The sequence below is a fragment of the Lissotriton vulgaris genome, chromosome 7 (assembly GCF_964263255.1).
Source record: "Lissotriton vulgaris chromosome 7, aLisVul1.2, whole genome shotgun sequence".
Lineage (NCBI taxonomy): Eukaryota > Metazoa > Chordata > Amphibia > Caudata > Salamandridae > Lissotriton > Lissotriton vulgaris.
Genome location: NC_141695.1, coordinates 58316816 through 58330085, shown reverse-complemented (window position 1 = coordinate 58330085; position 13270 = coordinate 58316816).

Below are 13270 nucleotides of genomic sequence, written 5' to 3'. Positions count from 1 at the left end.
AGATCCTTCTCCTTCCTTGCCACCAAGACCTGGAACACCCTCCCTACCCACCTACAGCAGACCCAAGACCTGCTCACCTTTAGAAGACTCCTCAAGACCTGGCTCTTCGAGCCGTAACAACACCCCCTCCCCTCAGCGCCTTGAGACCCTTATAGGTGAGTAGTGCGCTTTGCAAGTAGATCAATTGATTGATTGATTGAACCTTAAAAAAGTGAGAAAAATAATTAACTGTTGTATGCTTGCGATGAGCGTCGACAATTAATCTTTTACATTTTTGTAGATACAAACATATGCAAATTCTTATGAGGGTAGAATAAGTGACTGCTCAGCAGCCCTCACTCCATATGCTTTTTCCCTCAACTATGGCAATCGTTGGAACAATTAACTGGATTAGGAGGTACTTTTTCAAATCAGTCATACATGAGCAATATTTGTCCAGTCTGCATAAAATTCAGATTTCACATTTGAGATCTAGTGATATCTTTCTCCACTCACATGTGGAGCAAACCCTAGCACATGAGCTGAGATGCAGCAATGATACACTGCACATGAGGACTCCGTGTTAAAAGGCAAAGTGACCCCGTTTTATCTTTGGTAGTGGATTCCGTCCGGTCAACATTTTGCTTGGTAAAAGAATGCTTTGTGTATAGTAGCGATATACCTGCCTCCGGTTGCATCCAATGTAGCTACAATTAAATTCTATCACACTTTTTGCAAAGCATGAATGGTATGAATCTGTAACAGATCTGTTATGTCCAACAGCAGCAGCTCCACTGCAATGGTGGAGGAGTGTCGCCCACTGGCTCAGAACCAGCAGCTAAAAAATAAAATTACATTTTACAATTGTTCTATTTTTCAGCTACTGTGGGTAGGGAGGGGGTGTGTTATGTTCTCATCTAGGACCCTAATACTAGTTGCCCGATTCATGCCCAATAATGGCTTTTTATTTTTTTTTTGTATGTTCTTATATAGCGCTCGACTACCCGGAGGCATCTCGGCGCTTGCCTTGGGAACCCGTCCTGGCTTTTCCCTGTGAGATAGCCCCTAACGGGCATCCCCAAGGTGAAAGCCAGGCATCCCGCCACGGGGGGCCGTTGTGGAGATTAAGCAAGCTTAATGCCCAGAGTTGCAGAGTGTGAACCCATGATTAGGTCGGGCACTGAAGCGAGAATTATCGAGTCCGTGGACATTTGAGCTCAAGACCCTGCCGCGTCGGGAATTGAACCCTGGTCCCGGGTCTGACCTCTGCTTCAGGGTCTGCCTGCTCTAACCAGTGAGCCACACTTCTACCACTTACACCCTTATGCGGACATTAGATTCCAGACCCTATAAAGTAAGAGTCGACGCACTCCTAAAATGGCGTTTCCTCTTCCACTAAGCCCCTAGAAAAGTAAAAACTGGCTCTGAGACAAACTCAGCCTACTGAAGTCCCGGGGGAAATTACCCACGTCTCCAGTATTGATTTGTACCCGACCCATGGCGGGATATACGCACTTCGTGCCTGTAGTGACGTTAATATGTCCACCCTTGACGTTAACATGTCTATATTGACGTTAACATGTCTACATTGACGTTAACCTGTACACCTCTTGACGTCAAGCCAGGCACCTGTTTAGTATAAATATGCCCAGGTTTTTCCAGTAAAACACACAGTGGTAATCCTGGAGCAGATCGACTGACTTCACGTCCGATGCCCTGCTGTAGTTGAAGGAAGCTGACCCTCCTGTCCGATGCACTGAGAAAGACGTTGTCTTTTCTCCAGCTGAGAAATCCAGCTCTAGTGTTTCCAGACTGCTCTCGTGGACAGCCAGGAGATCGAGTTCGGAGAGAGATACAAGTCCTCCCGCATTCTAGATAAGGTATGGAGCTGATTAGACTCTAAGAGAATTCTTGGTTCCTTAAACTTTTAGCAAAACGATTTAACTTAAGGTACTTCTTACTTACTTTAGCCCAGTACTAGACTTAGGTTAGGTACACCGGGGTAGGTGTAACTTCGAAGCACCAGTTGAGAACGTTTAGTATTTTATTGTTGTATATATTTTAAACCATCTTAGATGCATCTTATGGCTTAGAAACCATATTATGCTTTTACAATACTACTTTATGCTACTCTTTGTACTATACGCACTTTACTTTATGACAAGTATTGCGAACCTAGCAATTCACTTCTCATGTACGAGAAAACAGACTGTTCAATAAATAACACCTTTTACTCTTCTGGTGAAACTAAGTATGCACGAATGATTGAGGGAAACATCCCCTCTATTGTTTTTCACGACTCTGGAGATTTCCTCCTTATTCATGGAGATGCAAAGTTGTCATGTTGTATGGTTGTCAGAAACTAATCCCTTCTTGGGTGACCCACTTGTGGGACACCCCCGCGCCGCACGGCCACCAGCTGCTGCGTGTGCCCCTTGCCTGCCCTGCTGCCTCGTTGAGCCTCGTTTGCCGGCTGCCGCCGCTGCGAGTGCTTTTGCCGCTTTTTTCCTGGTTTTGTCAAGCATTTGTGCTTGTCTTGCCGATCTGTGTTTTTCTCTGTTTTGCCCGTTTTTTGTCGTTTATTTTTGCCTGTTTGTATTTTAAAGTGTGCGCTCTCCTTCCTTGTTGCCCGCCTACCGCGCCACCCCCCGCCCTCCCTTCCCGCCACCGCCGCTTGTCCCCGCCCCTTTTTCTTCTGTAACCCTCCCCGCTCCCGCCTCCCAGCTGCCCCGCCCACCCGCGCACTTGGCCTTAAATGGCGACCGTGCGACGCAGGTGAGTGTGACCCACTTGTGGGACACCCCCGCGCCGCACGGCCACCAGCTGCTGCGTGTGCCCCTTGCCTGCCCTGCTGCCTCGTTGAGCCTCGTTTGCCGGCTGCCGCCGCTGCGAGTGCTTTTGCCGCTTTTTTCCTGGTTTTGTCAAGCATTTGTGCTTGTCTTGCCGATCTGTGTTTTTCTCTGTTTTGCCCGTTTTTTGTCGTTTATTTTTGCCTGTTTGTATTTTAAAGTGTGCGCTCTCCTTCCTTGTTGCTCGCCTACCGCGCCACCCCCCGCCCTCCCTTCCCGCCACCGCCGCTTGTCCCCGCCCCTTTTTCTTCTGTAACCCTCCCCGCTCCCGCCTCCCAGCTGCCCCGCCCACCCGCGCACTTCGCCTTAAATGGCGACCGTGCGAACGCGCAGCGGTCACGCGCAGCGGGCGCGCCGATTGTGCGCCGAAGGCGCGCCAAAGGTAAGCCCGTCTGCGCCCGTCCGCGACCGGATCGCGACCAGCGCCAGGACCCCTGGCCCCCGAAGAGCCCGACCGACCCGCCTGACGTACTCCGCCGCCGCCCTCATCGCACTCAACACCGGCCGACTCCCAGAATGCCATCAAGCCACACCACGACACACCCACGGACCTTTCAGCTGCCACGCCTGCAAGTTCTCCTGCATCCGGACCAGCCCCGCACCAGCACCCGACAAGTCGAACTCCAGCAGCACCCACCTCAAGTGCATCCTGCTCAACACCCGCTCCGTCCACAGACACGCCATCGAACTCTGGAACCTCCTAGACGCCACAGCCCCTGACGTTGCCTTCCTCACGGAGACCTGGATGAACGCCTCTTCAGCTCCCGACATCGCCATCGCCATCCCAGAGGGCTACAAGATCATCCGGAGGGACCGCAACGCCAACCAGATGGGAGGAGGCATCGCCATCATCCACAGGAACACCATCCGTCTCACGACCAGCACCGACAACACCCTGACCAGCGCCGAACACCTGCACTTCCAGATCCACACCAACCCGAACACCACCCTCAGAGGCACCCTGATCTACCGACCCCCTGGACCACGCACGCAATTCAGCGAGGACATCGCCGACTTCGTCAGCCCGCATGCCCTCCCCTCCGCCGACTACATCCTCCTGGGGGACCTGAACTTCCACCTGGAGAACAACAACGACCACAACACCAGCACCCTGCTCGACAACCTCGCCAACCTGGGACTCAAGCAACTGGTGTCCACCCCCACCCACCTCGCCGGACACACACTCGACGCCGTCTTCTCATCCAGCACAGACATCAACTTCAGCCACGCCACAGAGCTTCAATGGACGGACCACAGCTGCGTCCACTTCACCTTCAAGAGAACGACGACCCACCAACACCAGCAACACACCGCCCGCAGAAGCTGGAACAAGATCACAGCAGACCAGCTCGCCACCTCCCTGAGCCAACACCCTCCTGCCAGCTCAGCGAACCCCAGCCAGGCCGCCGACAACCTCACGAAGTGGATCACCACCTGCGCGGACGAGCTCGCCCCGCTGAGGACCCCGCCCAGCAGACCCGCCAGCAAGAAGGCCCCATGGTTCACCGACGAACTCAAGAGCTCCAAGAAGAACTGCCGAGCCCTCGAGAAAGTCTGGAAAAAGGACCCGACACCGGACAACAGGACCTCCTACAAACTGGCCACCCGGAAACACCACCAGCTGATCCGCGCCGCCAAGAGAACAGCATTGAAGGACCGGTTGGACAACAACGCACACAACAGCAAGGAACTCTTCAACATCGTGAAAGAGCTTTCCAACCCCAGCGCAGGAAACAACGACATCACCCCATCACAAGACCTCTGCAACTCCCTCGCCTCATACTTCCACAACAAGATCACGGACATACACAGCAGTTTCAACAACCAACCAACGCACACCACGACCGACCTGCCACCCCCCCCCACCACCACCCTCCACGCCTGGACCCCGATCAGCACAGAAGACACCATCCGCACGATGAACTCCATCCACTCCGGATCACCAACCGACCCCTGCCCTCACCACGTCTTCAACAAGGCCGACGCTGTCATCGCACCCCACCTGCGAGACATCATCAACACATCCTTCGACACCGCCATCTTCCCCGAAAGCTGGAAACACGCCGAACTCAGCGCTCTACTCAAAAAACCAACAGCGGACCCCACCGACCTCAAGAATTACCGCCCCATCTCGCTTCTACCGTTTCCAGCCAAAGTCATCGAGAAGACCGTCAACAAGCAGATGGCCGCCTTCCTCGAGACGAACGGATCCCTCGACCCCTCACAGTCCGGCTTCCGAGCCAAACACAGCACCGAGACCGCCCTCATCGCCGCCACCGATGACATCCGAGCCCTGATGGACAAGGGAGAAACAGCGGCCCTCATCCTCCTAGACCTCTCCGCGGCATTCGACACGGTCTGCCACCGCACCCTAACACGGCGCCTCAGCAACATCGGTATCCAGGACAAGGCGCTGGAATGGATCATCTCCTTCCTCGACGGAAGAACACAGCGAGTCCGCCTACCACCGTACAAGTCAGAGGCCTCCGAAGTCATCTGCGGCGTCCCCCAAGGATCATCACTGAGCCCCACCCTCTTCAACGTCTACATGAGCCCCCTCGCGGCCATCGTACGCAAACACCACCTCAGCATCATCTCCTACGCCGACGACACCCAGCTGATCCTCTCCCTGACCAACAACCCCGCCGCCGCCAGAGCCAACCTGCACGAAGGGATGAAAGAGGTAGCCGAGTGGATGACGACCAGCCGCCTGAAACTGAACTCGGACAAGACGGAGGTCCTCATCCTGGGCTCTTCACCCTCCGCCTGGGACGACTCCTGGTGGCCTCCCGCCCTGGGCACCGCGCCCAAACCGACAGACCATGCACGAAACCTGGGCTTCATCCTGGACTCCTCCCTCTCCATGACCAGGCAAGTCAACAGCGTCTCCTCGGCGTGCTTCAACATCCTACGCATGCTACGAAAGATCTTTTGGTGGATCCCCTCAGAGACCAGGAAGACCGTCACCCAGGCCCTCGTCACCAGCCGACTGGACTACGGCAACGCCCTCTACGCCGGGACCACCGCCAAGCTCCAGAAGAGACTCCAGCGGATCCAAAACGCCTCAGCCAGACTCATCCTCGACATCCCACGATCCAGCCACATCTCCGGTCATCTGAGAGACCTTCACTGGCTCCCCATCAACAAGAGAATCACCTTCCGCCTCCTCACCCACGCACACAAAGCCCTACACGACCAAGGCCCGAGCTACCTCAACAGCCGAGTCAACTTCTACGCTCCCAAACGCCACCTCCGATCAGCCAACCACGCCCTCGCCGCCGTCCCCCGCATCCGAAGAGCGACTACAGGAGGAAGGTCCTTCTCCTACCTGGCCGCCAAGACCTGGAACTCCCTCCCGTCCGACCTGCGCCTGACCCAAGACCACCTCTCCTTCAGGAAGAAGCTGAAGACCTGGCTGTTCGAGCAGTAGCGGCACCCCCCTCCCCAGCGCCTTGAGACCCTACGGGTATGTAGCGCGCTTTATAAGTGTCACTGATTGATTGATTGATTGTCTAAGTTGGAGGCGTAAAACCTTCTTACATATTCGAGAAAGTTTCTAGTGACCTCTGAGCTAGCTGGCAAACACTCAAGTCTAATATAGTCAACAGAGACCTAGGTGACTGCAGTCCCTGGTCCACACTGGTGTCTATATTATTCCAATGCGCAGATGCCTATTGGGAATATAGGAACTACACTACAGGTGGGCTTGTCCGTAGGTGGGGAAGGAGGAGTGTTGTGCTCTTCTAAGTGTGCATGTCTGTTTGGCCGTTCATCCTAGGCCGGGCGAACAGACATGCGCACTTAGGTTTCTCTAACACGGCTGTATTCACAAAGTTGGGTTGGAGAAAGGCACAGACTTTGTGTGTGCGAGACGAGCATAAAACCAGCCCACTCAGGCCAATCCCCATAATATGAGAGCAGCATCTGGATTGGATGGGAGTGTGTTGTCCCAGGGGCTCCTGGGAACAGCAGAAAGGAGGAGCACCGAAGCACGAGGCAGCTGCAGGAACAGAGAATTTTAATTTAAAAAATTGTAATCTGCCTTTGACTGGCCCTTCCGCGTCTGATGCTTCTGCTGTCTCGCCGCCCACCACTCCATAGTGGCAGTAACTACGATTGGTGTCCAATATCCATGACTCTAGTCCCGCTCCAGTTTGATAGCCTTTTGTCAAACGTAGCTTGCCTTATCACAAACCTGCTGAAAAGAAGAATTACTGGCAGTGAGTACCTTCTGCCTCAGGATTCGTCTGGTAAAGGAAGATTTTTCAAGGAACTGCTCCCGTGAAGCATTCTGTTTGAGCAGTTAGAGTTCAAATTGAGGCCAAACCACTGACCGCTTTAAGCTTACTGTGCTCATAGACAAGATTCTTTGGGCAAAGATGAAGTTGCTGGAAGAGTGTGTTTGGCTTTGAGCTTTAAGGGGCGAGAGGAGACTGACATTACGACTAGTCAAAGAGTAAGAGAAACAAGACTCCAATCCTCCATCTGGCTAAACTGGACCACATGGCATTTTTAGCTTATTTTTACCACAGTTCAACATCAGAAGCCACGCAATTAATGATTCTTCTTAGAAAAAGGATGAGGCTAAGTAGTAATATTTTGCATTTGTAAGGACATATGTTGATGGATGCTTGTTAGCGTTATAAAGTGCATTACAATCCCTCTAAATTCAGAGTGCTGCTTGGAACATAGGAGCATCAAGAAGACTGCCTGTTAGAGAATTCCAGCCTGCCTTTAAAAGAAAAGGAATCCCTGACTCTGACAGACAACATTCATGATCAAATAAACTGTACTTCTATTGGGTCTGTGGAAAAAAGTCTCAAGATCTACGAACATGCAAAACCAGATGGGACTGGCCTTTGACTGGAAACCCCTTTTATCTTTTGAAGACATGGCCTGTTATTGAACAGCCATGCCTTTGAATTTCTTGAAAATGTGGGGACCTGTACGCAACTTGTGAAGAATTTACAGAAGTGTTGATACTAATTCTTGAACTTAGGTCTGTTGTCTTCATCCACCATTTAGTTTTAATGTTGGGAAGGTTTGTGAATGAAGTAGTTCAAGAACTGGAACAAAGCTATTTTTCCCTATTAATGTGTGGTAAGGGATTTACTGTCAGAGGAACTAGAAAGGCATGCACAGCTTTTGGAAACAAAGCTAAATTTGTTAAATGTCCTAATGTAAACAATTCAACATAGTACAATAATGTAAACAAATCTGCACACACGGTCAAAACATATCTAAAACTAGACCCAACACAACAACTATAGAACAAAATATCCTTGCAACAATGCAGCACAAAAACAAAACAGTACAAAAAACAACAGAACACATCTCCACATGCCAAACAATCACAAACGTTTGTCTTAACCCCTTCCATGCTGGGCCGTTTCCGCCGCTGTGCGGTAAACAAACGAACAGGGCGGGGCCGTGATGAACCCCAGCCGTCATCAGCACATGAGCACCGTGGAGCGTGACGGCTGGGGTACGTCATCAGCATGGAAGGGGTTAAACATCACCAGCGATAGAATTCTGGTTTCATAATACAATGGTAAAAGGTGTTTGGAACAAGCAAGTATATAAGTACATTAAATTGCGAACAAGACATGAAACTGCCTCAGTCAAAAATGTTTTGTGGTCTTGCCAATCATGTTAATTATAGTAGTGAAATGAATCAACATTACTAAAACCTGACTGTTAAAAAAATTCCAACTTCAGAATGCTCTGTAGTGGCTGAGTTACGATTAAAAACTCCTTGATAATGTACCCTAGGACTTTGGTTTTAAAAATAATGAGTTGGATGGTTAATATTTTTGTCTTCTGGTGTGATTTTGAGTCTGTCTGTACCAGAGAACCAAGCTCAGCTAAAGATATTGCTCCTTCTTTGGCACTTGGAAAAAGCTAAAACGAAGCAAACATAACACCATGTAGTCATCTATCTCATGAAATGTGCACAAAACAATTTGATGTTGTTATGATCAAGGTTGTGATCAAGGATTTTATTAATGAACAGAAAATCATGATTTGGATTGGCAAACGTGCGATTAAACAGATCTCTAATTCTTTCTTCTTTTTTTTTTTAAATTGAACATTACCTGATTGACATTTGAAGGTTAGAATATGAAGGGCTGTCAATCAGAAGCAACAATCAAACGGATCTGTGCGTCTTATATGAGAAAGGAAAGTGATTGATGCACAGCTTTCAAATTGAAGGTTGGTTTTGGTTATGACATTGATTACAATATGGTACACACTACAAGGACAATCCCCGCTGTCCAGATTACAATATGGAGTGCACACTGATTGACACTCCCTGTTGCCCAGATCACATTATGGGGTATACACCACATGGACACTCCCTGCTGTCCTGATCACAGTATTGGGTACACACCGCATGGACACTCCCCACTGTCCAGAATACAATATGGAGTACACACTGCACTGACACTCCCCACTGCCCGGAATACAATATGGGGGACATCCCACATGGACACTCCACACTGCCCAGAATACAATATGGGGTACACACTACATGGACACTCCTCACTGCCCACAATACAATATGGAGTGCACACTGCATTGACACTCCCCGCTGCCCAGATTACAATATGGAGTACACACTGCATTGACACTCTCTGTTGCCCAGATCACTTTATGGGGTATACACCACATGGACACTCCCTGCTGTCCTGATCACAGTATTGGGTACACACCACATGGACACTCCCCACTGTCCAGAATACAATATGGAGTACACACTGCACTAACACTCCCCACTGCCCGGAATACAATATGGGGGACATCCCACATGGACACTCCCCACTGCCGAGAATACAATAAGGTGTACACACTACATGGACACTCCCCACTGCCCACAATACAATATGGGGTACATACCACATGGACACTCTCATGAGCCCAATCTCTGCTATGCAGGTTTTGATGTCTTTTGCATTTGTTCAGCACTGTTCTCCTATGTTTCTATATAGCAAAACACAGTGACTAGTAAATTTGCACTCCTTATCAAAGTATAAATACAAACATTTTTACCACATTTTGGTTGTTTTTCTGCCTTTTCCTTTGAAACCCATTTTAACTTGTGATGCTGGTAATTACACCTGGTAGGAGCAGCATCGCCTCTGGTCACAGCTCGCATACATCAGGATGGCCTTCTAATGCATGTCCGCCTTCACTGAATGTCATTTGTTATGTGCCCATAGTATACTGTGGACCACATCCTGATGCCTCCTTCCACTTAAAATTGGCATAGTCCTTCATGTAACACATTTAATCTTCACATTCACAATTTGGATTTAAAATATGAGGCACATTTCTTTCGTAATTTTTTAACTTCTTTTTGGTGTAGCCTAAAGCATGAATATACCTTTTTACTTGACATAAAAGTATCTTCATTAATATGTATAAGGCGACCATTTATTATATTAATAGAGGCACATGTATTGGGAAATCCTAATAAGGTTAATTCCCCATGGGAGCCCAGCAGGTGGTAGCATCTTTGAATAGCATGATTTCTGTTTTACCTGTATTTAGCTGCAAAAAATTGCAGCTCATCCAGGTAGATATTCCTTTCATACCATTAGCAACGATATCTTGAATGTTGGAGGTGTCTTTGTCAAAAGACAAAAGAAGCTGTGTATCATCTGCGTATGAAATCGGGGTGAACCCGATGTTTCTGAGAAGTGCCGGTAGAGGGGCGATGTACACATTGAAAAGGGTAGGGCTAAGACAAGAACCCTGAGGTACCCCTTTAGTTACCATGGTGGTATTTGACTTGAAAGATCCAAGGTTTACTGTTTGTGTTCTGTCTTTAAGGAAGTCCCTCAACCATTCTAAGGCAGTGTCCTGAATGCCTATTGAGTGCAGTCTGTCTAGCAGGATCTGGTGGGAGATAGTGTCGAATGCGGTGGACAGGTCGAGCAGTATAAGAATTACTGCTCGACCTGCGTCCGCTTGCCTATGGATGTCATCTGTTACATTCACCAAGGCCGATTCGGTACTATGCTGAGGGCGAAACCCTGATTGAGAGATGTCAAGACAGTTAGAAGACTCTACAAAGGCTGAGAGGTGTTTATTGATATGTTTTTCCATAGTTTACTATACAGGGGAAGCAGTGAGATGGGTCGGTAGTTGGTGATGATGTTTGGCGGTGCTTTAGCGTTTTTTTTGATTGGCATAGTTTGTGCATTTTTCCATTCTTTAGGGAGTTTACCTTGCCTAATAGAACAATTAAGAATGGAGCTTAGAGGCTCCGCCAATTCTGTAGAGAGTTTTTTTTACACTTTTGGTGGGTATAAGGTAAATAGAAGAGCCTTGTATTTTGGAGTTTCGGTGTATCTGCAAATACATCTTAAAACTTTAAACCTTAAATTCTCAAAAATGACTGAACGTATTGACACAAAATCACAAAAAAGCATACTTTATCAATAAAGATCTGGGGCACATGCATCAAGCATATTACTGTTCGTAAATGGGCCACTACACAGAATTGGCCCATTTGCGACCGGCAACATGCTATTTGCGATGCACAAGCACAAAGGCATTCGCAAAATAGGTAATCACAATTTTTGCAAATACCTATTTTGCAAATACAGTTAGGGAATCCCCAATTGGGATGCATTATGCATTTGCAAATTGCATTTTTGCAAATTGGAATTGCAAATTACCATCAACTTAAAGTTGCTGGTAAGTTGTGCTTTCTTTGAAAAATGCATACAAATGCATTTTTGAAAGTGCAATGTAGTGCACACACATGCCCTTACGGCTGTATGTGCACCACATGTGCATACTTACCTTTGTTGGGGGTGCATCAGGGTGGCCTTTTGGCCCCCATTCACCGTTGAGATTGTACGCACAATTTGCGATTACCTATTTGGTAATCGCAAATTGTGAATGCTGTCCCATTCATTCCTATGGGCCTCGAGGCCCATAGGAATGAATGTTAAGGCATTCATTATTTGTGAATCGCAATTTGCAATTTGCGATTCACAATTAAGGAATGTGTAGGATTCACATTTTTTTACGAAACCTACATGCATAAGGAATAGCGATACCTTAATAGAGATTCCTTTATTAAGGAATTGCTATTCCTTAGCTTAATGCATGTGGTCCCTAGTTCCCTGCCAAATTTGGTTTAATTTTGTTCAGGTGTTTTGGCTGTACTGCTGTTGAAAGATCATCATGTATATTCCATGGAGAAGAAATGTTTTGGGAAGAAGCTGAGATGGATGATATGAAGATTCATCAAACTGTGACAACGTTTTTATCAAAACAAAAAAACGCTCTTTATATGGAAAATCTGACTTCACTAAAACTACAAACTGGTGACTGCCACTATATTACTCTCTCTCTCTCTCCCTCTCTCCCTCTGTCTATCTCTGTCTCTCTCACTCTCTGTCTCTCTCTCTCTCTCTCTCTCTCTCTCTCCCTCTCTCTCTCTGTCTTTCTCGGTCTCTCTCTTAAACTGACATCATCGTTAGATATGGTAAAAATACTGAAAAACTCACTTAAAAAACAAAAGCTAAAGTTGGGTGAAAATTTAATTTAACACATACCTTAAGTGAATTTCTAAAACGTAAAGTAAGTTATTAATAGCATGGCTAACTATACAGCCACTTTAAACTTTGGCTTTCCAGAATATATTTATGTTTCTTTTTTAGTCTAATGTAGGTTATTGGTATAAATGATGTTGTAAGTAGTTGGCCTGATATGTGATGCTCACTAATTCTAGTGATCACCTTGTATCATGCCAAGCAACCCTTATGATGATCGGTTGTCAACCTTATAGACCAGTTATCCTAGTGGTAACGTGGACAAAGCAGTCTTAGGCTAAACTCTGAAAGGCATGTGAAGCCAGCTGTATTACCATACACAACCCCCTTGAATACCAAATGAAAGGGCACCACACAGATATATATTGAAAATATCTATATATATTTATTAACTACAAATATCCCCTGAACTCTTTATGAGCACAGAAGCACAAGCATTAAACAAAACGCAGTTTAAAATACACAAAAGTTGCACAATATGGATGAGCCCTAGGGGCCACCTAAACCATATACTAAGAAAGTGGTATAAGAGATACCAATCTAAAAGGGAACAGGCCTAGGGCCTTGGGAATCGCTGGAGCTGTTCGGGACTAGCAGTGACTAAGTCAGGAATGGCCCGCGGGACTCGGGTGCAGTATTTAAAGTGCACGCACCCACCAATGCAATGTCTATGGTGCATAAAAGTTATAAAGTTAGTTAGTTAGGAACCTTCCGAGTGACATAGAAAGCTGAAACTTGAGACACAGGTTCTAGAGGTGTGTACCAGTGTGGGAACACCGGCGTTGCCGAGTTACCTCACCCACAGGAAGCGGGTGCATAGGGTCGAAGTAGAGTCGGGTTTCGTCATGCAGGTCGATGGTGCTTGGAGCTGAA